Source organism: Cryptotermes secundus, unplaced genomic scaffold (assembly GCF_002891405.2).
Source record: "Cryptotermes secundus unplaced genomic scaffold, Csec_1.0 scaffold632, whole genome shotgun sequence".
NCBI lineage: Eukaryota > Metazoa > Arthropoda > Insecta > Blattodea > Kalotermitidae > Cryptotermes > Cryptotermes secundus.
In genome coordinates this window covers 1,047,881-1,071,139 of record NW_019738356.1, presented here as the reverse complement: position 1 = coordinate 1,071,139, position 23,259 = coordinate 1,047,881, and the positions used below count along the sequence as shown (strand labels likewise).

General features: G+C 43.7%; 1 protein-coding gene across 2 annotated transcripts in view; it reads left to right on the top strand.

Annotated features, from left to right (window-relative positions):
- Nucleotides 1–3,495: 3,495 nt before the first annotated feature.
- Nucleotides 3,496–23,259, top strand: part of LOC111870848 (eye-specific diacylglycerol kinase) — a 368,758-nt gene continuing 348,994 nt past the window's right edge. For both annotated transcript variants that reach the window (XM_033754026.1, XM_033754027.1), the window contains exon 1: nucleotides 3,496–3,758. The gene's annotated coding sequence lies outside the window, so the exon portion shown is untranslated. The remainder of the gene's footprint in view (nucleotides 3,759–23,259) is intronic.

The window sequence follows — 23,259 nt, the reverse complement described above, 5'->3', positions numbered from 1 at the left end:
CAATATACTCCACAAATGGAGCTATTAAATGCTATATATTAAGGTATATAACCCAAGATACGAGCGAGAGTCAGTAAATAGGTCACAAATGGATATAAAACGTCAAGCATGTGATATTCGGACCTGAAAACAAAACATTTATTCCTCGATATATTCTCCATTTCTCCCATCGCTTTACCAGTGCGTCGAAACCCTCAGCACAGAAGTCTTTTGATTGTTGTCTCAGCCACTTCCGCGCCTGGTCGGCCATAATCTGCGGCTTTGGAACGCCGTTGAGAGAATTTATCGACCCGTTTGTGGAATACTTCCCATCCCAAACATTTCTTTATGGATAGTCTTTTCATCGACTACTTTCGCCCACAGAAAACACACAGCAGAACTCTGCTCTTCGGTAGTATACTTCTCAAGCACGGTCCCCATTTTGACTACTGAAACGAGGCTCTGAACATGCGCATGTGCGTCTGATACTTATACGGTCATGAAGCTGGATTTTGCTGCTACCTAGTGATACGAATAGAAAACCTATTACAACTATTTCAGCTGTTTTATTTCAATTTGTGGCTTATTTACTGACTGCCCCTCGTATATATAAGTATGAAAGAATGAATATCCACTGTGTTCTGCCTGTGGGTGAGAGAAATCGTTGGGCCCAATGAAGAGAGGTATATTGATTTAATTTTTCATTTTTCTGTCTGTTACAGGTAAGAAAGATATTCTACTTTTTCCATTTCGACGTCTCTCTTCTTCTAACGTCTGCACTTCATCTCTTCGTTATGGCAGCTCAGGAGCACGGCGTAAGTGATGCAACCCGTTGTACTGACTGTCGTTGCTGCAGTTAACTGATGAATACATCAGCAGCTGTTTACTTCAATATCTCGACATGTTTCGATTGTATTGATGATCATCGGGCGATATATAATTTACAAATATGAGTACTTGTTAATGAATTATTAAAAAATTCTTTATTGAGAATTGGATTTACTTCCTACGTGAAGTTTTAAGATGTATCATAAATTATTTATATGTATTGAAAGCCCCAATAATCAGTTAACTGGTTAGTAAAATGTACGCTAAAATACGATAGAAATTTCTTAATTACTTGCTGAATTAAAAAGAAATATTCAAAATGAGATCTTCCGTGTTCGGTGCACAACTCAAAATTCTGTGATATATTTTTACGATTGACTTACTTACTTACTCGTGGAGCTGAGCCCTTTTTGAGGAGCCGCCAATTATGCAGCTATTCAAGAATTTCCCAGAATATTTATGGAAATAGGATGTGGCCCGTATTCATGTGTCTGAGGATAGGGAGCAATGGCGGGCTTTTGTAGACACGATAATGAACATTGGGTTCTATAAAATTTTGAGGGGGTTTCATTGAGTGACGAAAGTTTCACACCTATGCAGAACATTAGGCCAAGTTATAGTGTTGTAATATATGCTACCAGACAACACGGTGTCATGACCCAGAAGTCCTCAGTATTACTCTCTCCTCAGGTTCCCGCAGTACTCTCATTCCTGTCGCAAAGCAATAACGGCAGGCGCGGTCCTTGAGAGAGACGTCCGTGTGTGGGAAGCGGAGGGCGGGTGAGTTCGAAATGCGCCTTGTATACAGATGAGCGCAGGTAGTGGAGACGAAGTGCGTAGGACTGCTTTTCCGTGTTTTTCAAGCGCACTTCGACAATTGTTTCAGCGTCGACGGAAGTGAAATGAGAAGACTGAGTGAGATTTCAGGTTCTCAAGAGTGCTGACCATGAAGATTTGCCTTCTTCTGGGATATGTGGATTTTGTTGCTACGGCGCTGTCCGTATCTCAGACTAAATGACGTCATATTTTAGGGCGATGTATGAATAATTATGTAAAAAAGGCAAAACTATCCCTGTGACAGGCCGTGGAGGCTCCAAAATTTTCTCTAGACAATCGGCTCACAGATGGCGGTAAAGTCAGACTTACGCGCCGCCCGCCCTTTACCTCCCAGGAAGATTCCTGGTACTTATTTCTGTTAGAGGCTGAGTCGACCCCAGGGTCATAGTGCGGCTGGAAGGATTAGGTAAGCTGAAAAAAATCCATTGACCTCATCGAGAATCAAACCCGCTACCTTTCGGCTTCTAGCATAGTGCCTCAACCAACTACACTACCGCGTACCCTGAATGGTGATCTGACAAATGATTTTTAATGTAAGCGGTTATAGCCTAATCAGGTAAGATCTCTGCATTCGGCTGGAGGGCCTGAGGAAGAACATAGAAAGGCGCAGGGTACGAAGAGTACGGTATTCTCAGTTGTAATGCTGTGGCGTTTCGGAAGAACATACCGCCTCCATCATCAGGGTCTACGAGTAAGCCAAGCAAGCAACTTGTTTATTGCTTTGCTTAGTCTTCGAGTTTAAAGGTTGAGGCGATGTTATCCTCCGAAACGTCGGACTGTCTCCGAACTACGCGGAACCACATCCCAGGCCTCAGTACTCTTGTTAGTTACCGCCGTCAGGCTCTGAAATCAACATGAGTCAGGGTAGACCGTGACACGGTCGAGGTTCGAACCGGCAGTATTCCGAATTCAAGTCAGAAGCGTTAAAGCCTCTGCCACTCTCCGGGTTGGTTTCGTATGAAGTGGGACTTCAGACCTTACACTTTACCTTTTACGTTCTTAATTAATTAAATGATTATGCACCACGGAGTCAGGTATGGTGGAGTGGATGTATAACTCCACTCATTCGTAATCCAGTTGTTAGGCCTGCTTGCGCAGTGGCTTCTAGCTTCAGACATACTCTTCTACTCTGCAGATGGAGGTAACAGGTGTCTATGAAACGTCACATCCCTTGAAGAGTCCTGTTTTCTAGCGTGCAACATCACGTATTGGACTAGAAGTTTACAGACGTTTCGGAGAAGCATATTGCCTCCATCTTCAGAGTTGTCTTCTTTATTACTTGTTGATTCCTTGTATTACTCCTCGAGCCTGTAGACGAAGGCTGTACGTCCCTCACGAAACGTCTGCAAATATCTGCCAGCGTAGAGGCCGTCACTTCGTAAAACACTGTGCTTTTCATATTCTCAGCTGCTCGAGTTAGCTCAGTCAGTATAGCGACGCTCTACGGTCTGGGTGACTTCGGTTCGATTCAGATATGAGCAAAAGATTGTTTTCTCTACTTCACAACGGCCAGACCGGCTTTGGGGCCCATCCGTCCTCCTAATAGGTACCGAGGACTCTTTCCCCGGGAGTAAAGCTACTGGGGCGTGAAGCTATTTCTCCATTTTCCCCATATGTCTTCATGGCATGATGCTTGGTTAAGCACGAAGACATCTGAGAACACATAATTTAGCTAGATTCTCGGCGTTTGTGAATCGAACCCAGCTCTCTGATAGGAATGGACTGTGTTCTGCGGAATACAATTGCAGCTTGTTGGGCTCGGAGGGGGGGACTGTCGGTGTACGGTCTGGGCGAGGGGGCGGGCTCGTGTAACTCACGGAGCTGCTAGTCAGTAGTGGCCAGCTTGTGCTGTCGTGCAGATGGTGTGAGGTGTAGTTCCTGTGTACCCCGTTACACGCGCGTTTGGTGCCACTGTTCGTAGTTAAACAGGGCTCATAATTTTATAAATATAATCAGGTTTGGCATAGCAGTTTGACGTGCTTGAAGTTGAATGTGTAAATTGAAAGTGTTATGTTTAAGAAGCCCCGTTCTGCAGTGTCGTGACGTGACGTGATTGAGATCTGAGATGTGATGTATTGAATTTGTGGGACGATTTGTCAAGTTATTTATTCACTGTAAGTAATACTTACGGGTGCACGCGGTAGCGTAGTTGATTAAGGCACTATGCTATGAGACGGATGGTCGCGGGTTCGATTCCCAATGAGATCATTGAATTTTTTTCAACATATCTAATCCTTCCAGCCGCTCTGAGACCCTGGGGTCGACTCAGCCTCTAACAGAAACGAGTACCATGAATCATCCTGGGGGTTAAGGGCGGCCGGCGCATAAGGCTGACAGACTCACCGCCATGTGTGAGCCGATTGTCTAGAAAATGTGGGAGCCTCAACGTCTCACAACCCTATCGGCCTTCACGGCCTGTTACAGGGACAGCTTTACTTTTTTTTACCTTTAGATAATATTTATATATGATGTGATATATTATTCGGGGTGGAGGGGCACGCAGAATCGTAGTTGATTGAGACATTGTGCTGTGAGCTGGAAGGTCGCTAGTTCGATTTCCGACGAGGTCGTTGGTTTTTTTCAATGAATATAATACGTCCAGCCGCACTGTGGCCCCTGGAGTCGACTCAGCCTCTAACAGGAATGAGTACCAGGAATCTTACTGGGAGTAAAAGGCGGCCGGCGCGTAAGGCTGACAACCTCACCGCCATCTGTGATCCAGTTGTTTAGAAAATGTGGGATCCTCGACGTCTTATAACGCTATGGGCCTCCATGACCTGTTGCAGGGATAGGTCTATTGTTTTTGTGACACAATGTTCAATATGGTAGGAAAAATATCGGGAAGTTTTTTGAAATATAAGCAGGTATGCGTATAGTGTAACTGTTGAATGATGTTAACACTTCCAAAGGACAAAGGTTACTGTGGGTGGTGGTACCTACAGATTTCGAAGTTAGGGGTATATTTATGGATTTCATGATTCTCAGAATAAACAGCGTTTGTTCTGTAAACAGAATTAACTCACTAATCTCTGTAATGGAGACGTAGTGTTTGGTTTTGAGGTTCCCAGTCGGTAACTGAGAACAGTTCTCTCTTCTGGGATGTTACGGCCCGTAATTAGTTAAAACTTGTCTGTATTTCGAAGGAACGTTTTGCCTGCATCTGCTGCTTTTTTCTTCATACTGGTTGTTCATTGGCGTAGATCTTGAAGATGGAGGGAGTACGTTCCTCCGAGACGGACTGTGTTCTCTGTGAGGTAGGAACTGATTACTTTAAAAAGTTAGTCCGAGACCCCAGCCTCTGTCACAGCTCTTTGGTAGAAGAATACCCTCTTCTAGGTCTGTAACACCGTGTAATTTGGAAAGAGCCAAACATTTCGGAGGAACTTATTGCTTCCATCTTCAGGACAGTAGAGTAAGCAAAGCAAGAAGCCAACAGAAAAGGGCGGTAGATGTCTTCTGCTGAATTCTTGCTTGGCTTGCTCTTCGATTTCGAAGATGGAGGCGATATGTTCCTCCGAAACGTCAGGCTGTCCCCGAACTACGCGCCATGAGAACCTCTGATCTTTGGCACGTGTTCTCTATACCTGCAGGTAAATTCCATTAACTTTTTTGACATTCTAACCTCTCAAACTTTTGCCACTGCGCTCACAAAGACTCCGGGAGGGGTGGAGGCAGTATTAACGACCGTGTGGTGCACTTCATCATAGATATTCTAGTACAGAAGTTTCTCTTTAGTATTGAAACAAAATCACCGAAAATCTGCCACATTAAGGAACAGAAATCTGGTTCATTTTATCTATCTACGGTTTATTGAATGACCCTGTTATCAGCCAACACTATGTGACGTCGAATTGTTGGATGATTAGTGAATAATGAACGGGAAAAATCTGTAAGGAAGCGGGGTGAGTGAGGAAGACCACGAAAAGCCGTAGTCACGATCCCTGATGTCCCTGTCGAGATTAGAACCGGATACCTCCGGATAAATTCATAAGCGTTACCGCTTAAGGCACCTGGCTCAGTAGAAATGATTTCGGTTATGGACATGTCACTGCTCCCATTACCGCCTGCAGTAGGGAAACTCAATTAGTAATCCGTTCCTAACTAAGAATGGTCCCATGAAGAACCCTACGTCACTAAGTCATTATCGTGAATGACAGTTTGAAGCATAATCTGTAAGTGGAAGTGATTGATAGTACATAGGTCTAGAGGTATAGCAAAGTTGTGTTTAGTAAATAGTTAATGTTTCGCATTGTGTTTCTGCTTCCGTCGTCAGGTAAAAATATGGAACCTGCTCTGTTGGACCCATTGCCCCTTTCAGTATCAGGTAATTTTTCCGTAGCGTGATGTACTTATTAACAGAAACTTTTTTTTTTTTGCCTTTTTATCCTCTTCCTCCTCCTGTTCCACATTTCTATTCTCGTCCAGTTCCCTTCAACTTTCGTCTCTTTCCTCTTTGCCTTTATCTGAATCTTGTTTCTTTCTTTCCTCCCGCTTTCATTTCTCACTGCTTCTCGTACTGTGGTTTTTATTCCTTTTCCAGTTCCTTTTTCTATTCATTTATCTTCATTGTCTCTTCTCTGTTCTATGCTCCTCTTTTCTTTCCTGTTTACCCTTTTCTCCTCCTGGTTCCATCTCATATTCTTGTGTCTTCTTCAGTAGCCAGACTCCCTCAGAACCTGGGACAGAGATTGGACCTATCTGGCGGACCTAACACAGTAGATGTTACACTTTTAGCTGATGATGGAAGCAGAACCAACTTCCGAAACGTCGACTTTCTTTAACTGAGATCGGAGATTATGGATGTCTAATGTTTCAGTTTAATAGCACCTAGGTTACAAACTTTTATACACTTGTAACTAACTACTCCTGTGTGTACAGTAAAACTGTATACCGGATGCTTCATGACCCTGAACTTTTGCCCAGTTCAGACAGGTTTCATTTTAGTACACCCACATGCTTAGTATACATAAAATGTTTCACAACGCGTTCTCTTGTGTATTCAAGTAGAAGGAGATGCTTTATCGCCATTCCTTTTTAACTTTGCTTTAAAATGGGAGATGCTTTATCGCCATTCCTTTTTAACTTTGCTTTAAAATGGGAGATGCTTTATCGCCATTCCTTTTTAACTTTGCTTTAAAATGTTTCAGTAGGAATGTGCAAGGAATCCAGGAAAAATATAATAGGACAAATCAATTTTTGGTTTGTGATGATGATTTATGCGGAGAAAGCATAAATGTCGTAAAGAAAATTACAGGAACTCTATAAAATTTTAAGAAAGGGGTTGGTCTGGAAGTAAGTGCCGCTTCGTCACCAGGCTGCAGAACACCTGCCGTTAATTGCATGACTGTAAAATAAATTGTGTAGGCAACAAGCAGAAGTCATTCTAAATAATGGAAATGAAAATGTTAGCAAGATTGGATAAGGCGAAGCCCGGCAGGGGTCAGCCATACGACCGTTCAAGTGACTAGACTGCCGTTGTAACGGAAACTATTTGAGATAGGGCGTAATCTGCTGTACTGAGCTTGAACTGACGGATGCCTAGTGTATATTATATGTACATACATTTATATGTAAATATATTGTGCACTGTGACAAATGACTTTTTACTGCAGGCTGAGTCGACCCCCAGACCATAGTGCGGCCGGAAGGATTAGGTCAATTAAAAAATTCAATGAAATCGGGAATCGAACCCGCACCTTAAAATTATAAATTTTGTCTGTAGTTTTATCTGGGTGTGATACTATGTCTGGCTGAGGGGAATATTTGGGTCTGAGAGGGAGGAAATAACATTGGAATTGAGAAAAATTGCAAAATGAGGAGCTTCATAATTTATGTTCCTAACGGAATATTATTAAGACGATAAATTGGGCGGAGCTTGTAGAACGGATAGGAAAGAAGAAAATGCATATAGATACTGGATAGCATAAACCTGAAGGAAAGAGACTACTGGGAAGACCGAGATATAGAAGGGAGAATGATATTAAAGCGAATGTTAAAGAAATGAGGTGTGAAAGTGTGGGCCGGATTCATTGGGCTGATAGGGACCAGTGGCGGTTTGTTTGTAATGGACCTTCACGGACTGAAGAAAGTGTCGCGAACCGGGGAGGAAGAGACCGAGCCAGTGTTGCAGGTTATACAGTGTTGCCTGGTTTCTTTTATCGGTAAATTGTTATGCTGTTTATAATTATTAATTACGGGACTCCTCCTCCGAGTGAATCAGCCTGTATTTTGCAAGGATTTAATGCTACATCACGCTTAACGCTTTCCCATTTAAAGTTCGCGCACAGATTCCGGGAAACATGGCAGGGAGTGTATATAAACAGAAAACAAGAAGATTGCTGTCTCCTGGGATTTAACACCGCGAGGTTTGATATATAGGTACTAACGTGTCAGCGAAATGTGTTCCTTCCGTTTTGAGAGTAAACTATATGCTGTGGAGGCTGCAGATTTCAGCATAATCGTTAGTATATATATATAAAATTACACAACCTGAAGATGGAGGCAACAGATACCTCCGAAAGCTTGGTATTTACGGAACTACGCGGTTTCATATCTACACAGTAATGTTCGTAGTAATTGCTTTTAGAACATCAAATCTCACAAAATAATTCAAGTTTGCATTTTTATTTGTAATTTAAGTTTCCGCCTTGGACAGTTCCGTTTGTTAGAGGTATTTTACATTTTAAACTAAACTCGGACCATGGATACCGGTAAAGACAGATTTCTATTTTATCCAGATTATGTTTCGGCAGGTTTAACAGTGCGTGAGGTTCATTCAATGCCCCAGGTAAAAATTATGACGAGTATTGCGTATGTGGGTCCGATCTAGAAAACCGAAATTAACGGCCATGGGGATTCATTGCGCTGACCACGCGACACCCTCTATCTGCTAAAGTTGGTACTAACATCGCCAACAAGCGGCGGTCGCTCGGTCGGTATAGTTCGCTTGCGGACTCAAGCCACGGAGTTGGTTTTTTGTTATTGCGTATGTGGGCCTGTCACGGTAGCCGAGCGGTCTAAGGTATGCACTGTCTTCGCTCGCTCGGAAGCGGGGATAGTGGGTTCGAATCCCATTCAAGGCATGGTTGTTCACTGTGTGTGCGCGCGCGCGCGCGCTATTCTGTTTGTGTACAGGTAGAGGCTGATCACCTACCTAAGGAGGCATACCGAATGTGTAAGATCTAGTAAACCGAGTAAACGGAGAGTTTCATGGAGGTGGACCAAGACCGAAATTGGGGCTGTAGCGCCAAAGGAAAAAAAATGCCTTTGTGGTAACTTGCCTAACTCAGTTAATATACTGATCAGGCCACGTACGGGCTGGACGAAAGAGGAAGTGATTCAGTTGCCAGGTCTGGCAAGAGATAATTTTCTTTACCGCTGTGTTAAGACCTACTCTGGGGCTCACCCAGTCAGCTATGGTACCTGGGTTCTTTCCCCGGGGATAAAGAGGCCTGGCAATGAAGCTAACTGCATCTAGGGCCGAGGTTAAGACTGCATTGAACTGTACCTCCACTCCCCCATCCGTCTTCATGGCATGGTTCTCAGTTAAGCATAATGACAAACAAACAAACTCCGTGGCCTGTAGTCCCCAAACGAACTATACCGACCGAGCGACCGCCGTTTGTCGGCGAAGTTAATGCCAACTTTAGCGGATAGAGGGTGTCGCGTGGTCTGCGCAACACATGCCCACGGTTGTTAATTTCGGTTTTCTAGACCGGAGCCGCCATTTCCTTAACTAGCTCCTCAATTATCATCACGAGGCTGAGTGGACCCTGTTCCAAACCCACTAATTCTCAGAAAATCTTGTAGCGCAGGGAATTGAACCCGGGACCTGTGGATGTGTAGCCAGGAACTCTGACCACAGAGGTACAACTTCACCTTATTTTGATGTTTGGATTACGCTTTTCCGAATTATGATACCGTATAGTCTGGTAGGTGGTTACCAGCGTTTCGGAGGAACACATAGCAGTGTTCAGGGCAGACGTTACCGTACGAAGGCAGTAGTAGGTTGTTTCGAAATGTTGTTACGTATTCACCGCAGTTAAGGACGCGTTATCGGAAGGATTTCATTCGGAGTTCTCAGAGCTCTGAAAGCCTCGGTACTTAAGAGCAGTTGCAGGTTCTGTGATGCCGATGTTTGCGCTCCCACTGTTAGCGTAGTATACTCGGCCGTTCCCTTTATCTCCTCGAATCCTAGCGGTTTCTGTAGTCTCATACGGGAGAGCTTTAAAATGGAGGCCTTTCTTCCGTGTGGGATTCCTCGCCAAGATCGATCCGAACGTCAACACTGTTTCTTATCTCTTCCGTTACTCATAGTCGACTTACATCTGTGTCTGAAACATCTCTGAAGCCACAGCGTCACCAAATAGTGACGTTGGTTGTTGCGTCATCGTCAGAAACTTACTAGAATCTATTTCCAAGAGACAGTACGAACCGAAATTACCATATTGGAGGTCTTTTTGAAGACCGAAATATTTTGTGGGCAGGGCATGTAGTACGAATGGGGAGAAGAGCAATGCATATAGGATATTGGTGGGAAAGCCAGAAGGAAAGAGACCACTGGAAAGACCAAGGCATAGGCGTGGATCTTAGAGAGGTAATATGGGATAGTATGGATTGGATTGATCTGGCTCAGGATATGGACTAGTGGAGGGCTCTTGTAAGCACGGTAATGAACCTTCGGGTTCCGTAAAATGCTGGGACATTTTTGAGTAGCTGCAGATTTGTCTTTTCCTCAAGAAGGGCCCAGTTCCATAAATAAGTAAGTAAGGTTGCCTACTTAAGAACTGGCGTACACTAAAACAGCGTTTCTCAACCGCCGGGCCGCGGTCTCACAAAGCTGGAGAGCCACTGCCCTAAAAGACATTTTAGACAGAAGAAGAATCCTGTCTAGAAAACAGAGAATCCGTTGCGTTGACCACTGGACACCTTCTATGTGCTAAAGTTTGTACCAACTTCGCTGACCATCGGTGATCTCTCGGTCATTATAGTTCGATTGCGGACTAAAAGCCACGGAGTTTAGTTTTTTTTTTAGTTCTGGGAAGCGTTAATCGCGTACATTCCTTTGATACGACACGGTCAATATAAAAAACGACGCTTCCAACAATTCTTATATTGTTGCTCATGTATCCGCTGCCTAGCAACGATACGGGGATACACATACACACAGAGTGATGGGAATGATTTATGAAATACGCTCTTGTGGTGGGGGTCAGGTGCCATGATATACACACTAAGTTTCATAAAGATTGGTTCAGGCATTCAAACGTTGATATAGGGGATACACAGACACACAGACAGCATGGTGATCGCATAAGCCTATTTCTATTTTTCTTTTTCTAAATAATGAAAGTAGGCTAAAGCTACGTCAGTTTCTTTCCATTAAGCATGCCCTGGCCACGTAAAACTTAACTTCTTGACTCTGTAACCTACCAAGTGCCAGGCCAGAGACGAAACCTTAAATTTAAAGACCTTGGATAGTGTTTTTTTGAGCAGATTATTGTCACATAGTATGCAGTACTTCTGTACATACCAGACAGAACGGGGGTCTTTGAGAACAGGGTGCTGAGGAGAATACATGAACCCGGAGGTGAAACTGATGCCGAGGTCAAGAAAACATGAATCTGTATATCCACTCCCCCACACATCTTCATGGCGCAGTGCTTACGTAATTAAGCACAGGGATAGCTTTACCTTTACCTTTCTCCGGAAAGAAAAGACGAATCAGCTTAGCGTTGCGGTTTACAGGTTTCCTTTCGCCGCAGAACACAACAAAACAAATTTTGACACTGTTTATGCTGGTTTTCCTCTAGGTCTTTTAGCCTCAAGTACTGCCTTGAAGTAGGCTACACCTACTCCTGTAAATATACACATTAGTCATCGGATCTGCCTGTAACAGACCGTGAAGGCCCATAGGATTGTGAGACGTCGAGGCTCCCACATTTTCTAAACAGTCCACTCATAGTTGGCGGTGAGATTGTCAGCCCTTTACCCCCCAGGAAGGTCCCTGGTACTCATTTCTGTTAGAGGCTGAGTAGACCTGAGGGCCATAATGCGGCTGGAAGGATTAGGTCAATTGAAAAATTCAGTGATCTCATCGGTAATCGAACCCGCGACGTTCCGGCTTGTAGCATAGCGCCTCAAGCAGACTTAATGTATGAGTATTAAGGCGTATTTTTTCATTTTTTTTTCATTTCATGCACCCTGTTGTGTTACAATAGACAGCCTCTTTTTTTACAACCGTCACAACACAACAGATATCAAGATCAGTGCTTAGGTTCGGCTATCAATAGCCATCATCAGGCAAATACACGGTTAACATATATACACCACTGAACTGCAGTACTAGTAACATTGGATACAATACTATTAATTATATAAAACACTTGACGTAAAAATACAATAAATCAGATTATATAAAACAGAAGTTATAGTATAAAACAAGAATGAAATTCTTAGATACTTTGTTAAGATGAGGCACCGACTAAACAGTAAGTAATATACACTATATCTTCAATACCAAAATCAATTGTTGATTATAACAAAATTACTTTCATTTCATTTTCAGATTAACATTAATTTACTACATCTACATCACGAGCCTCCTATACAATTTTATATACAAAAATATAGAATATTCCAATTTGTCCCGTGGGAACGTAACGAAATTACAAAACCAACGACTGATTCAATGATACGAAACATTAATCTAAGAATTTCATTCTTGTTTTGTACTATAACTTCTGTTTTATATAATCTGATTTATTGTATTTTTACGTCAAGTATTTTATATGATTAATAGTACTGTATCCAATTTCACTAGTACTGCATTTCAGTGGTGTATATATGTTAACCGTTTATATTTGCCTGTGATGGCTATTGATAGCCGAAACTAGGCACTTATCTTGATATTTGTTGTGTTGTGACGGTTGTAATAAAGAAGTTGTATTAAGGTGTATGTTAGAGATTTCTGACATTTTAGCACTACGTAACTGAGAAAGGAAACATTGCTAATTAAATTATGACAGCTGATCTGTAAGCACAACCGTTGGAGGTACGGTACTGTGGGGTTTTAGTATTGTTCAGCGTAAACTCTTACTTAAAGATGTTTAATCTGAAACTCGGGTTTGATCTCGGGCGGGACACCGGGACACCGGATGCCCTTCAACTTTCCCAGCCTCTTGGGCAGATCCGGGGTTTGTGCCTTGATTATGGCACTACTGTTTCTCTTTCGTCAAAATTCTTACCATTTCATCATTCGCGTATCCCACCATTTCGCGCTATGATCTCGGGGTTCACGGTAACGTAAAATACAGTCCCCCAAGTTGAAACTTAGCCCATCACAGCGGCTGCGCCGTCTAAGGCATGAATTGTCTTCGCTCGCTCGAACGCTGGGATCGTGGACTCGGATCCTACTCGGATGAATGCCTTTGTGCCTTTATTCCATGTTTGCGTTGTTCTTTGTGTAGGTAGAGGCCTTCCGACAGGCTGATCCTCCGTCCAGGGAGTCCTACCGACGGTGTGTGGGATCAAGAAACTAAAAAGCGCCCAAGGTCCAACAAAGGGCTATAGAACCGTAATAATAATAATAATAATAATAATAATAATAATAATAATAATAAACTCCGTGGTTTTATTCCGCAAGCGAACTCTACCGACCGAGCGACAGCCTCTTGTCGGCGAAGTTAGTGCCAACTTTTAGCGGGTAGAGGGTGTCGCGTGGTCAGCGTAACGAATCCCCACGGCCGTTGAGTTCGGTTTTCTAGACCGGAGCCGCTATTTCCTTGAAATAGCTCCTCAATTATCCTCAGGAGGCTGAGTGGACCCCGTTCCAGACCCACTTCTTCTGAGAAAATCTGGTAGCGCCGGGAATCGAACCAGGACCTTTGGATCTGTAGCCAGGAACTCTGACCATTAGACCACAGAGGCGGTCAGAACCATAATAAGAATAATAATTAGAAAATAACAATTTTCACATCATACTATCACTCAACCGCAAGTTTTTCTTGTGCTTGATTAATACAGCAATCTTGTTGTCCGCACACTGTTTTTAGTTTGAGGCTTCCATTAAATGAATGAAATCGTGTGAGGTCCTGGATCTATGAAGCCGCGTAGAATGTAATTTAATGATTACTTCCATTGTATATGCAGGACATGCAATTAGTCCAGCATTACTGTAACACCCGGTGAGAATTCGGTGTGAAGTCTTCTCGTGTGTTTCGTAAGCTTTCGTACTGTTAACTTCCCCTGCTTTGTATCGTATTGCCTTCTCACTTCTATATGTTACCTAATGATACATCGAGGCTGGCGTTTAACGCCATTTACCACCAATAACACCCAAAAATATTGATTTGTAAACCGACTCCGTTGTGTAGTATACTACACATATCCTCATCAAAATATCGATATTCACAGAATAGACACGATACGCTGTTGCTGTTTCCAATTGTTGCCGTGCAGACATACTTATTTGCGAAGCCGTTACTCAGTAACGGCTGTTGTATAGCTGCTTCTTTCGCGCTTGTTGCCTAGCAACGGGTCTACATGCCACAATATTTTGTAAAGCACCTGAAATTATGTTTAAGGTATTACATTTTGAATTTATATTTTCGTAATAACATACTTTATACTTTATTCTTGCAACCGTTATAACTACATGACATGTTGAATTTTGTCGAACAAGTTTTATTTTTCCATAATTTTCTTATTGAAAAGACAGAAGGGTAGGTTATTTTTGGTTTTTTGTACTGTGTTTACAACAAGGAATCTAAATTTAATGTATAAGAAATGAAAATCTGGAAGCAATAACATGGCGAGCTCGCTACTGCTACTGCGTTCTGTCTTCATGATTCATGTGTGGTGTCATACGTGCACGTTGAAACAGAACGTTAGAATCTTAAATACAGCTGTGATGTAACACCAAGGAGTACATGTGGACTAATATATAATTCAGTATGTTTCCTTCGTAAAGATTACGGCATTGGATTTAACTTATTCACGAGATATTTACTGAGCGACATGGAGATTTCTTGTTTCGAAGCTCTTTGTGGGACATTATGTAACTGGCCAAGCCTTAGAAATGCATTCATGCAGTGACGTACAAGTAAATGTATTGCGCCTGCGCGTAGAGAGAGCATGCAAAGAAAGTTTAACCAGCAAAGTTCGGAGTCAGAGATGAACCCCCCAAACTTAAAGACAGGATGTGATAATGTGCTGCATGTTCAGGGCTATATGAGTATGAAACAATGGCTGATTAGTGATCAGCGTGGGGAAAAGCGAAGGAATGCGCAGAAGAACCGGCTTCAGTCCCACGAATGCCACACAAATTCGCCGAAAATTAGGGACAAAGGATATGATAAGGTGCTGCCTGTTCAGGACTATCGCATAACTGAAGGGGCGATGGGGGGATGTGTATGGAGCAGCGGGTGAAACCCAGAGAAACCCTGCCCCAGTGACTTTGTCCAATACGAATGTCACATGACAGCATTCTGAGTAATAAGAAGCTAGCAGCCTAACAGCCTGACGTGAGCCAACAAGTGCAAAATGAGAACCAGTTTCCAGTATTCTTCTGTTGCCAAGGACTGCAGTTGAAAAATTGAAATATGAATTTTTGATGAAGTACTTCAATGTTGTGGACGTAACAGGATGCCGGCAAGATGTTATAGATGTTATAAACCAGGTCGGAGTAGGGCTCAACAGTTATAAACCGATGTTTCCTGAACGTACTCCATCTTTGAAAGCAATCGGACTAAAAGCCGGTTTGTTGCGTTCTGTTTGAAGCCGGATCGCATTCAGAGGAGTTCAGTGTTTATATTTGTTTATATTAGAGCCCCTCAAGTGTGAGGAGAAAGGGGGGGGGCAAGGTATCAGTGTCTTCACGAGCGAACTAGACGGAAAGCACGGAACCCCATTTTAATTGGAAGAGTTCACGGTTTCCTGTCGGTGACTACTGAGGTTGCAAGAATGGAACGTGGGTAGTTACCAACATTTCGAAGAAATCTGCTGCTCTCCGTCGTTTCGGTAGAAGACTGGAAGCTACAGATTCTCCCGAAACATTACTGTCTCTCAGACTCCACGGCGTCAGATCCCAGAAGACAATATTCTCCTGATGTGGGATTTGAAGATGTCACAGTGGTGATCGCGAAGATTACTGTCATCAAATATGTGATGCAGTGTAGTCTGGTAGATATTTTGTGATGCTTTGGAGAAACATGTTGCCTTTATCTTCGAGGTAAAGCAAAAAAAAAAAAAAGGTAAAGTTGCCCTGTGCTTAACTTTATTCTGGAGGCCCTGAGCTCAAATCCCTGGCCGGAGATCAGCTTGTCTGATCGAGTCTGTGGTTTTCCTCGGTCTCCCCAGACAAATTCGTGTATGACGCAATAAAGTCACTGCTCGGCTTCTCGTCCCTGTTGCTTACACTGGAGCAGTCCACTTCTCCCTGTAACAGGCCATGGAGGCCAGTAGGGGTGTGAGACGTCGAGGCTCCCATATTTTCTACACATTCGGCTCACAGATAGCGGTGAGGTCAGCCTTACGCGCAGGTCGCCCTTTACCCCCAGGAAGATTCCTGGTGCCAGTTTCTGTGAGCGACTGAGTCGACCCCAGGGCCATAATGCTGCTTGAAGGATTACATTAATAAAAAAAATTACCTCATCGAAAATCGAACCCGCGACCTTCCCGCTTGTAGCATAGTGTTTCAACCAAGTACGCTACCGCGTGCCCCTCCCCCAGTCGACCTCGCATAGCTTTTCTTTTATACCAGAAGGATGAACGAGCACTACCTGGGAACATTCAGAGGCAGAAAATTTTCTCATAGTTTCTTCCCTAAAAGCATGGAGTCCCTCATTACACTCCCTACCTCCTTCTCTTCTGGTGTCTGTCTTTGTTCTTTAGCGAAACTGTCAGTAGCTCAGTATATATAGTGTCGAATGAGAGGATGGTTCGTGAATAATGAATTGGAAAGGATGTGCAAGCAAACGTTTGTAGCTTCATTTGATTTACTATCGTAGCATTTTTCCGGGAAGGACTGAGGCTGAATGCCATGAAAACCCCAGTCAGGAAAGAGATTTGAATTGGGGCGTCCCGTATATGCAACATGAGGGCCCGCGTCATTCGATCTCAAGACATGGAAACAAGACGTTACATAACCAACATAAATCCATCGACATGCAATCTTATCAGATGTTTTCGTGCGTATGGGACACGTGTATGTTTCCCATTGTACAATAGTAAGCACAGATAAGGACGTCTCGTGAGGAACTGTTGTGTCACCCAGCGGGTGAGCGGAGCGGTAACGCTCTTGGAGGTGCTCGGTTCAGATCTCGGCCGGAACGACGGCCATCGTTCGTGAGCCCTTGCAATGTCTCGATCCAGCCATTACCGCGTCTTTCCAGATCCTTCACAGTTCATCGCTGACACTGCCGTAGTATGTACACCGCGAAGAAGGAAGCCATTTCACGAATCGAGGGGAGGACCATCGGAAAACTGAAACACTTGCTCGGAATTTCGTTTCAAGAAAAGTGGAAGAATGGGATTCCTTCACGTCCTCTGCCTGGAGCAGCAGTGGGATGCAGACTTCGGGGAGCAAATTCTTGGGAAGACCTAGGAAAAGATGGAATCAATAAAGTGCTTTCCTTAGCACCAAATCCCTATGATAAAGGAGGAGGAGAAGGAGAGGAAGGAGGAGAGCAAGAAGAAAGAGGAGAAGAAGAAGAAGAAGAAGAAGGAGGAGGAGGAGGAGGAGAAGGAGGATGATAAAAGGAAAAAGGAACGGGAGGAGGAGGAGGAGAATGAGGAGGAGAAGAAAAAAGAAAAAGGAGGAAGAGAGGAGTAGAAAGAGGAGGAGAATGAGAACAGAAAAATGAGCAGGAGGAGAAGTATAAAGAGGAGGAGAAGAATGAGAAGGACGAAAAGAAAAAGGAGCAGGAGGAGAAGGAGAAGAAGTAGGAGGAGAAAAGAAAAAGGAGAAGAATGAGAATGAGGAGGAGAAGAAGGAGAAGGAGGAGAGAAAGAAGAAGGAGGACGAGGAGGAGAAGAAGTAGAAAGAGGAGGAGAATAAGAAGGAGGAAGAGAAAAGAAAAAGGAGAAGGAGAGGCGGAAAGTGTGAGGAGGAAGATGAACGTTCCTTAGACAGACGCCTCACAAAGTATGCCCATATTTCTGCTTGCATGCGTCTTACTAGCCACTTATTCGCCGTATTCTTGGATTCTGAAGATGGAGGTAGTGTGTTGTTTCGAGACATCCTCGAACTTCTCCCGGATTACACGGCGTCGCATCTGAGAAGAAATCTCGTTTTTACCAGATCCTACTGAGGAATCGAGACGCGATTCCTGGCAGACACAGTAGATTTTTCTTTCCTCAACAGCGTCCAGACTTGCCGGGAAGAATGCACGGAGATGCATCTCCACTCCCCCACACGATGTCACGGCTCTTAATTATAGGCAGAACTTTACTTGAATTTGTTTCCTACTATTCGTGCCCTCTGAAATAGCACATTAAAACCTCGTGTATGAGTTCAGGGTCTATTTGGTACGCTTGGTGCTGTTAATGTTATTAGGTGTGTTGTGGCATATGCCATCCTTCGTTAGCGCTGGAGTACTAATTTGTCCGCAGTTAGAAGACATACTGCGCCTGTGTTGCTTTGCGTTTTGCGTAATGTGTAGGAGTAAGTGTGGCGCAGGAGGGATTCCATCACTTTTTGTTAGTGTTCTGCTTGGTCTTTATGCATTACGCCCTCTAGCCTCTTAATGTCTAAATGTCTGAACCTTCTGTACATTTAGCAAGACTCCTTAGACGAGGGATCGGCCCATCGCAAGGCCTTCACATACACGGGACAATGAGAACACAGAAGAAACGTGGGACATTCCTGTCCTGAGTGAAATTCGTAATCACGATCCTAGGTTTTGACCGGCCGTAGACATTTGCGAAGATTCGCTTTATAACATTTCGCGACCATATTTTACTGTCTCATATTTGAGACTTCCTTTTTCATCGCCTCCAACGACTCGCAGGGTCTCCGTGGAGGTATTCGACCTCGCCTCGCACGGGTTATGAATTTGAAGCGTTTCCACGGTTCCTTATATAGGCTAGTTGGTATCCGTGGAAATTCCTTTGTCACGAAAACATGCTAAATGAAACGTTCGCAACTAAGCAACCGATGTTCTACTGTTGCTCGCCTTACCACGGGAATCTTCTGTTCAGAAACTTGCTACCCGGTAGCGACTCGTTCGTTGCTGTCTTTTGTAGCTTGAACGTGATTTCTGGCTCCCGAATACTTTTCGAGGTAAAAGAGAAAGTTGTCCTTATGCTTAATTAGTTAAGCACTATGTCATGAAGATATGGTGGAACGGAGGTATAGCTGCACCATTTTTGACCTCGGCGCTAGATAGAGGTGTGTGGTCAGCTTCACGGCCCGGGCCCATTTATCCCTGGTACTTGTTGAATATGAGGGTGGGTAGGACCCAGAGCCGTAGCCCGTCACTATTCCGACTGAGCTATCTCATCTCCCCGATATTTTTCTAGACGAAACAAAATTTGGCCTTTCGTTCAAATTTTAATGTTTGGCACACACTTTTTGCTTGATCTAGAAGAAGTATACTTGTACTGTATAATAGTTATTTGCCCTTAAGAGGACAGTTGGATCGTTTGGAACTTGTGAAATCAGCAATTGAAGATCGCAGTGGCTTATCATAGTTTTGTCCTGGAAGAAGTGGAGCGACGTAATGGTAACCCTGAGTACCGCTGATCTAGACTATATTGCTTAGATGGTAAAAGGTCAAGTTGTCCGTGTGCTTAACTAATTATGCACTACGCCATGAAGGCGTATGGAGGAGTGGTAGTATAGATCAACATTTTCTTGACCTCGGCACTAGCTGGAGCTGAGTGGTCAGCTTCACGCCCCTGTCGCTTTACCCCCGAGGAAAGATCGTCCGGTACCCATTGGACAGGAGGCTGGGTGGGCCCCAGAGCCGGTCTGGACGATATGGAGAAGATCCTGACCCTACACGGGACTCGAACTCCGAACCCTCGGTCGGCTTCGATGGTAAGACGAGTAATTAATTGAAAGGATTTGGAAGGAAGCGATCGTGGTTTGCTCGAAGTAGTAGTATCCCGCACTTGCTTGGAGGGTCTGAGAAAAAGCACGAAAAACCTTGGTCAGTATAGACGGTGTCACAGCCAAGATCCGAGCCCATATGTTTGACGTTTGAATGATTCTTGCACAATAAATTCATTGTAATGTTATGTTACGTCCGTCTGTGTTCAGTGCTGAGTGTGCGAAGCAAAGTGGAGGTGACATACGTACCGTCTGCTCTTTTGATAACTTGTCACTTCCAGAAAGATTAGATAAAGTTGCCGGCTTCCATACCCCATTCCATTTATGACCAATAATTACTGATTTTACGTAGACCTGGCACTGAAGTAACACACACTGATACTTCTTCCCTAAAATACCACCCCTTTGAAAGACCACTGACAGCATCTTAGGCTATTTTTAGCCTGATTTCCTTATTTTAGGAGAAAAAATGAAAGGCTTACGAGATGACCTCTTTTTAATGCTAGTGGGGTGGGACTAAGTCTCTTGTACCGCGGCCACTTCTGGCCTATTGTGAGGGTGATTGTGGAGCAATTTGTGGAATGAAGATTGGCAGGGGAAACCGAAGTACTCGGAGAAAACCTGCCCCAGCGCCACTATGTCCACCACAAATCTCGCTTGACCAGACCCGGGATCGAACCCGAGCCGCCACGGTGGGAAGCCAGCGGCTAACCGCTTGAGCTATGGCGCGAACCCTACGAGATGACCTTACTGCCTGTCTGTGTACTCCCCCCTGTCTTTTCTAGGCAACGAAACTTCAAACACGTTCCCGTGGCAACTAATACCATAGCAGAATTGAAGAATACCGTCTCCTGGGGTGTGTCGCCCTGTAGTTCCTGTGAAGATGGAGGCGATACGTTCCTCCGAAACGTCGGTTCACACAAGATCTACGCGGCGCCGCACCCCAGAAGAGTGCATCCTGCATAGTCACTGCCTTGAAAACTTCACACCTTAAGTAGAATTGCTGGACGCGTTGTTAGGTCTTCAACTTCTTGTAGTGTAACGCAACTCCCTATTCAGAGATCACCGCTATCCCCCAACAGTGAACATGCCTGGTGTTTATCCAACCACCTGTAGAAAGGGGAATCCCCGTGCCCGGCCTCTGGGCTCCCTAGTGCCGTAATGAACAATGCAGAATGCATACCTGATTTAACGAGTTGCGGGGTAAAGCTGGGGAGATAGCTGTAGGAAACCAAATTTAAACCTGGAACCCAAATTACGTTTGACTATGAAGAAAGTCGTCTTCTGGATTTAGGCGCCGTGTATTCTTCGTTTTGGCCGACGTTTCGGAGGATCGTATCGCCTCCATCTTCAGAGCAAGTGAGTCCTCCGAAACGTCGGCCAAAACGAATACACGGCGCCTAAACCCAGAAGACGACTTTCTTCATAGTCATCGCCTTGAAAACCTCAAAACTTACATACGTTAGACTAGTTTTATAAAGCCAACAGGCCAGTAGTGTAATTCATGTAGTACATATGTACTACGTGTGTACATGTCTATGTATGTTTTTATTTAGTTATTAACACTTGAATGACGTTAGCTGTTGTATCTGCTATTCATATAAATTAATAGTACGGTCAGTGAATTGGTGCAATACTGTTGTTACGTAATACGTATTATATTACCCAAGTTCTAACCCATCCACTTCCTGTTCAAAGACCATTTATGGGCAGAACGGTCGATGGTCTTCTTAGAGGTACGATATATAAAGGTGTACAAGGTATGCAGTCCACACAACAATATTCTGTATTTAAAAAAGAAAGAAAGACACTACTGTATCAACATTTGCTATTATTTTTGTTTCTATTTAGTGTGTTGTATGTTTTCTAAATACAGAATATTGTTGTGTAGACCGAATACCTTATATACTTATATATATCTTTTTCTTAGAGAGTTCTTACTGTACGTCTTTCCCCTTGGGGTGGAGTGAGACTTAGCACTTTCTACAGGCCGTGCTTCTAGACCTCACCTCTGGGGTGCGCATGAGGAAAAATGTGGTAAGATTGGTTACCGCGTCATTGGAAAGAGAGAATGTGACATGCTGTAACTAAGGCCCTCTCATAACCAACACATTCCCATCAGTACTGGTATCAATTATGGGAGTTTATCAGATCCACTGCGCATGTTTCTGAGAATGATCAGGTGTAAAAGGACAGACTGTAGTTAGTTCGCTAAGGGACGCATTGTACCAATCTCGTATTATAGATGAGAGAATGGAGAATTCGGTGGAATGATAATTGGCTGGAGAAAGTAGAAATACTGGGGAGGGGGGAAGGTAATCATGCTACAGTGCCATTATATATACCACAAATTCCACGCGGATTGAACCCAAGCATCTGCAATGAGATGGCGTCAACTGACCGCCTGAAGTCTGTCACGAAATTACGAGAGCTGTAAGCGAAGAGGACGATCGTAGTGGTCCTGGTAGGCTCAAGAATTTTCTCTTCTTCACGTCGTTCAGACCAGCTCTGGGGCCCACCCAGGCTCCTAGCCAATGGGTACTGGGGGGGGGGGCTCTTTCCCCGGGAGTAAAGCGGCAGGGGCGTGAAGCTGACTACTCACCTCCAACTAGTGCCGATTTCAAGAAAACGTAGATCTATACATTCACTCCACCAATACGCCTTCATGGCGTGGTGCTTAATTATTTAAGCGCTTAATTATCATTCAAAGCTGTGAGTATACTCTAGATACTGTTGATGGACGTCATGAAATAAGCATACTAGAGAGGTGAGGCGTGGCAGAAAGTAAATCAATACAAATCTGTATTCGTGTATTCAAATTATTGTTGGAATGTGCTCAGTTCAGAACACCGGTTGCTTTTATCTTGTGCGCTGAGTTTAGAAATATTTTGTATAGAGTGTAAATGTTTGCTTGTCGCTGTAGCGTCATAGTAATCGTAAAGATAAAACGTTAATTAAAAGAGTTCCCAACCCAGAGTCCTCCTGCAACCAATCCCTACCGTGTAGCATGTATTGAGTTGACGGATTTATTGTATGGTCTGAGTATGACGTCATGTTTATCGGGTACGTAAGTCGGAACTCTGTGTACGTTCGTGAAAGTCTGTATATTCGAGATAACTGGAAGAGCATTGTTTCTCCTGTCACACATTCCAAACGTGTGAGTGTGTTCTAGAAAGTTTCGCGCGTTTGTGTGGGACACCAGATTGGGTGCTCATAGTGGCCGAAAGGATACTCTGGTCTCTCTTTCTTTTTTATTGTTTTTATTTTAGGTGAAAGTTAATATCCGGTTTCTGCCACATCCGTCTCTCCATTATTGACTTTGAGCGACGACGTTTCGGAATTTGCATTCGTAGAATATTGTGAGATATACATTTTTTATCGTCATGTTTGCTCGGATCGATAAACTATATAAACACAGCACGTCCTCTCCAGCGCAGTCGCTTCCAAACTTTGTTATGCCCTGAACATTTTTCCATGTTCGTTCAGCGTCGCTACTACTTTGAATAGAATGTCATAAAAACTTGAATCTGTTGAACTGTCACCATTACTACTACTTTTTTTTT